Raw genomic sequence first — 5,945 nt, forward strand, 5'->3', positions numbered from 1 at the left:
GAATATCTCTTCATGTCTTTTGCCCAATCCAAATTGGATTGTTTTGCTTTTTAATTTAAAGTTTATTTATTTATTTTGAGACAGAGAGAGAGAGTGTGTGTGCATGGGTGGTGGAGGGGCAGAGAGAAAGGGAGAAAGAGAATCCCAGGCAGGGTCTGGGCTGTCAGCACAGAGCCCAATGGAGGGCTCAATCTCATGTATCATGAGATCGTGACCTGAGCTGAAATCAAGTCAGATGCTTAACCAACCGAGCCACCCAGGTACCCCTGGATTATTTGTTTTTTTGGTGTTGAGTTGTCTATGTTCCTTATATATTTTGGATACTTTACCAGATGTGTCATCTGCAAATATCTTTTCCAATTCAGTATGTTGTCTTTTAGTTTTGTTGATTGTTTCCTTTGGTGTTCAGGAGATTTTTTTTTTAAGTTAAGTAAAATTTATTAAAATTAATTTCATCTCCTTTTGTTTTTTTATTTTTTATTTTTTATTTTTTTGGTCTTTTTTTTTTTTTAATATATGAAATTTACTGTCAAATTGGTTTCCATACAACACCCAGTGCTCATCCCAAAAGGTGCCCTTCTCAATACCCATCACCCACCCTCCCCTCCCTCCCACCCCCCATCAAACCTCAGTTTGTTCTCAGTTTTTAAGAGTCTCTTATGCTTTGGCTCTCTCCCACTCTAACCTCTTTTTTTTTTTTCCTTCCCCTCCCCCCTGGGTTTCTGTTAAGTCTCTCAGGATCCACATAAGAGTGAAAACATATGGTATCTGTCTTTCTCTGTATGGCTTATTTCACTTAGCATCACACTCTCCAGTTCCATCCACGTTGCTACAAAAGGCCATATTTCATTCTTTCTCATTGCCACGTAGTATTCCATTGTGTATATAAACCACACTTTCTTTATCCATTCATCAGTTGATGGACATTTAGGCTCTTTCCATAATTTGGCTATTGTTGAGAGTGCTGCTATAAACATTGGGGTACAAGTGCCCCTATGCATCAGTACTCCTGTATCCCTTGGGTAAATTCCTAACAGTGCTACTGCTGGGTCATAGGGTAGGTCTATTTTTAATTTTCTGAGATACCTCCACACTGCTTTCCAGAGAGGCTGCACCAATTTACATTCCCACAGACAGTGCAAGAGGGTTCCCATTTCTCCACATCCTCTCCAGCATCTATAGTCTCCTGATTTGTTCATTTTGGCCACTCTGACTGGCGTGAGGTGAAATCTGAGTGTGGTTTTGATTTGTATTTCCCTGATAAGGAGCGACGTTGAACATCTTTTCATGTGCCTGTTGGCCATCCGGATGTCTTCTTTAGAGAAGTGTCTATTCATGTTTTCTGCCCATTTCTTCACTGGGTTATTTGTTTTTCAGGTGTGGAGTTTGGTGAGCTCTTTATAGATTTTGGATACTAGCCCTTTGTCTGATATGTCATTTGCAAATATCTTTTCCCATTCCGTTGGTTGCCTTTTAGTTTTGTTGGTTGTTTCCTTTGCTGTGCAGAAGCTTTTTATCTTCATAAGGTCCCAGTAATTCACTTTTGCTTTTAATTCCCTTGCCTTTGGGGATGTGTCGAGTAAGAGATTGCTACGGCTGAGGTCAGAGAGGTCTTTTCCTGCTTTCTCCTCTAAGGTTTTGATGGAGATTTTTATTTTTACATAGTCCTAATAGTTTATTTTTGCTTTTGTTTACCTTGCTTTAGGAGACATATCTAGAAAACGCTGCTATGGCTGATGTCAGAGAAATCACTGCCTATTTTCTCTTCTAGGATTTTTATGGTTTATGGTCTCAAATTTAGGTCCTTAATCCATTTTGAGTTTATTTTTGTGTATATATAAGAAAGTGGTCCACTTTCATTCTTTTGCATGTACCTATCCAGTTTTCCCAATGCCATTTGATGAAGAGACTATCTTTTCATAATATTCATTCCATTGCATAATATTTCCTGCTTTGTCAAAGATTAATTGACCATATAATCATGGGTTTATTTCTGGACTTTCTATTCTGAGCTTTCTATTCTGTTTTTTTTTTTTGTTTGTTTGTTTGTTTGTTTGTTTGTTTTGCGCTAGTACCATACTGTTTTGATTACTACAGTTTGTAGAGTATCTTGAAAACTGGAATTGTGATACCTCCGGTTTTATTCTTCTTTTTAATGATTGCTTTGGCTATTCAGGGTCTTTTGCAGTTTAATACAAAGTTTAGGATTATTTTTTCTAGCTCTGTGAAAAATACTGTTGGTATTCTTATAGGGATTGCATTAAATGTGTAGATTGCTTTGGGTAGTATTGGCATTTTAATGATATTTGTTCTTCTAACCCATGAGAATTTCTATTTATTTGTATCATCTTCAATTTCTTTCATCAGTGTTTTATAATTTTCAGGGTAGAAGTCTTACGCTACTTTGGTTACATTTATTCCTAGGTATTTTATTGTTTTGGGTGCACCTGTAAATGGGATTTACTTCTTAATTTGTCTTTCTGCTATTTCATTACTGATGTATAGAAATGCAATATATTTCTGTACGTTGATTTTTTACGGTGACTTTACTGAATTCATATATCAGTTCTAGCATTTTTTTTTAAATGTGCAAAAAATATTTATTTTTTCCACATATAAAGTCCATGTCCACACGATCTCTGTATTAAAAGATGACTTCTATTTTAACATGATTATAGATATTGTCATCATACATGCAAAAAATATGGAATGCTTCACGAATTTGCGTGTCAGCCTTGCACAGGGGCCACGCTAATCTCTGTATCGTTCCAATTTTAGTATATGTGCTGCCGAAGCGAGCACTCTAGCATTTTTTTTGATGGAGCTTTTCAGGTTTTCTATATAGAATATCATGTCATCAGAAAATAGTGAAAGTTTCACTTCCTACTGATTTGGATGCCTTTTTTTTCTTTTTATCATCTGATTGCTGTGGCTAGGACTTTTAATAGTATGTTCAATAAAATTGGTGAGAGGAGATGTTCTCATCTTGTTCCTGATCGTTAGGGGAAAACTTTCAGTTTATCACCATTGAGTATAATGTTATCTGTGGGATTTTCATACATGGCCTATATTATGTGGAGGCATGGTCCCTCTAAATCTACTTCCTTGACATATCATATCATATCATCCTATCATATCATATCATATCATATCATGAATGCTGCACTTTGTCACATGGTTTTTCTGCATCTATTGAAATGATCATATTTAGTATCATTTTTCTTGTTGATGTGTTGTATCACACCGATTGATTTGCAAATATTGAATCACACTTGCATCCCAGAAATAAATCTCAGTTGATTGCGATGAATGCTTTTTTAATGTATGTTGGATTCTGTTTGCTAATATTATGTTGAGGATTTTTGCATCTATGTTCATCAGAGACATTGGCCTATAGTTCTCCTTTTTTGTGGTGTTTTTATCTGGTTTTGGTATCAGGGTAATGCTAGCCTCATGTATTTGGAAGTTTTTCTTCTTCTGTTTTTGGAATAGTTTGAGAAAAATAGATATTAACTCTTCTTTAAATTTCTGGTTGTGTTCATCAAATACAGATGGATCTGAAGCCATCTGGTCCTGGATTTTAGTTTGCTGGGAGTTTTTTGATTATTAATTCAATTTCATTGTTGATAATCAGTTTGCTAAATTTTTTTATTATTGTCCTGATTCAGTTTTGAGAGGTTATATGTGTCTAGGATTTTATCCATTTGTCCCAGCTTGCCCAATTTGTTGGCATATCATTTTTCTTAATATTCTCTTCTAATCCTATGATTTCTGAGGTGTCAATTCTATTTCTCCTCTTCCATTTCTGATTTTGTTTATTTGAGTTTCTCTGTGTTTGTCTCTCTCCTTTTTTTTTTTTTTTCTTTAACAACTCTGGCAATAGGCTTATCAGTTTTGTTGATCTTTTCAAAGAACTAGCTCCTGGTTTCATTGATCTGTTCAATTGTTTTCTTAGTTTCTATTTCATTTACTTGTGCTCTAATCTTTATTTCCTTTCTTTCATTGGTTTGGATTTTGTTTATTGTTCTTTTCATAGCTCCTTTAGGCCTAAGATCAGTTATTTATTTCAGATTTTTTGCTTCTTGAGGTAGATATGTATTGCTATAAACTTTCCACTTAGAACAGCTTTTGCTACATCTCAAAGATTTTGAACTATTGTGTTTCATTTTCTTTTGTCTCCGTGTATTTTTAAATTTCCTTTTTGATTTCATGGTTGCCCTTTCATTGGTTAGTACCATGTTATTTATGTATTTGTGTGCTTTCCAAATTTCTGTCTTGTGGTTGGTTTCTAGTTTCATAGCATTGTGGTTGGAAAAGGTGCATGGTATGACTTCAATATTTTTGAATTTCTTGAGATTTCTTTTGTGGCCTAACATACAATCTATTCTGGAGAATGTCCATGTACTCTTGAAAAGAATGTATGTTCTGTTGTGTTAGGATGGAATGTTCTGGATAAATCTGGTAGCTCCATCTGCTCCAATGAGTCATTCAAAGCCACAGTTTCCTTGTTGATTTTCTATTTGACTAATCTATCCAATAGTGTAAGTGGTGTTAACACCCCTATTACTTAATTATTAATTAACTACTTATTAATTGATAGTATTACTATCCATTAGTTCCTTTATGTTTATTAATAGGTGCTTTATGTATTTGGATCCTCCCATTTGTGGTGCAAAAATATTTATAATTGTTACATATTCATGCTGGATTGTTTCCTTTTGGAGTAGGTATCATCTTTGTCTCTTGTTATACTCTTTGTTTTAAAGTATATTTTTTCAATGTAAGTATTGCTGCTCTAGTTTTCTTTTCACTCCAATTTGTAGGATTCATGTTTATCCATCCCTTCACTTTCAATCTGCATACATCTTTAGGTCTGAAATGAATGTCTTGTAGGCAACTTGTAGAAGAATCTTAATTTTTATCCATTCATCACCTGATGTCTTTTAATAGGAGCATTTAATCCATTTATATTCAAATAATTATTTATAAATATGGACTTGTCATTTTCTTACTTGTTTCACAGTTTGTTTTTTTTTTTTTTGTAGTTCTGTTATTTTTTTCCCTTGTTCTTTTCTCTCACAGTTTACTGGCTTTCTTTAGTGTCATGCTTTGATTCCCTTCTCCCTCCTTTTTGCATATCTATTATTGGATTCTTGATTTGTGGGTACCATCAGGTTTATATATAACTTCTCATGCATATAATAGTCTATATTAAGTGGGTGGTTGCGTAAGCTTGAGCCCATTCTAAAAATGCTAAATTTTTACTCCTCTCCTTCCACACCCAGGTTTTAGGTATATAGTGTCATACTGTATATCCTTTTATTTTGTGAATCTTTGACTGATTTTTATAGGTATGCTTAATTTTACTGCTTTTGTGCTTCCTACCTTTCTTACACCTGTTTATTGTCTTTCATTTCCATTTAAAGAATACTATTTAACATTTCTTATAAGTCTGGTTGAGTTGTACTTTAACTTTTGTTATCTATGAAACTCTATCTCTCCTTCAATTCTGAATGATATAGCTTTGTTGGATAGAGTATTATTGGTTGCTGCTTTTTTTTTTCTTTCAGCACTTTGACTATATCCTGTCCCTCCCTTTGGGCCTACAAAGTGTCTGCTGAAAAATCACCTCATAGCTTTATGGGGTTTCATTTGTATGTAACTATTTTCTTTCCTCTTGCTGCTTTTAAAATTATCTCTTTATCACTATTTTTTGCTATTTTAGTAACTATGTATCCTGGTGTGAACATCCTTGAGCTGATTTTGTCGGCAGCTTTCTTTGCCTCGTAATGTGGATCTCTGTTTGCTTCCCTACATTAGGGAAATTTTCAGCTATTATTTCTTCAAATATGTTTTCTTCACCCTTTTCTCTCTCTTCTCCTGGGATCCTTATAATATGAACATTGTTACACTTGATGGCGTCACTGGATTCCCTTAATCTGTTT

At 34.3% G+C, this 5,945-nt stretch overlaps 1 non-coding gene across 1 annotated transcript; it reads right to left on the bottom strand.

The window, feature by feature from the left end:
* Window positions 1-2,698: 2,698 nt before the first annotated feature.
* LOC132684403 (U6 spliceosomal RNA) lies at window positions 2,699-2,802 on the bottom strand. The gene has a single exon (XR_009612626.2). It is a non-coding gene; the product is annotated as a U6 spliceosomal RNA (small nuclear RNA).
* Between the last annotated feature and the right edge of the window lie 3,143 nt (window positions 2,803-5,945).

The sequence above is a fragment of the Panthera onca genome, chromosome C2 (genome assembly GCF_046562875.1).
Source record: "Panthera onca isolate mPanOnc1 chromosome C2, mPanOnc1 haplotype 2, whole genome shotgun sequence".
Classification (NCBI taxonomy): Eukaryota; Metazoa; Chordata; class Mammalia; order Carnivora; family Felidae; genus Panthera; species Panthera onca.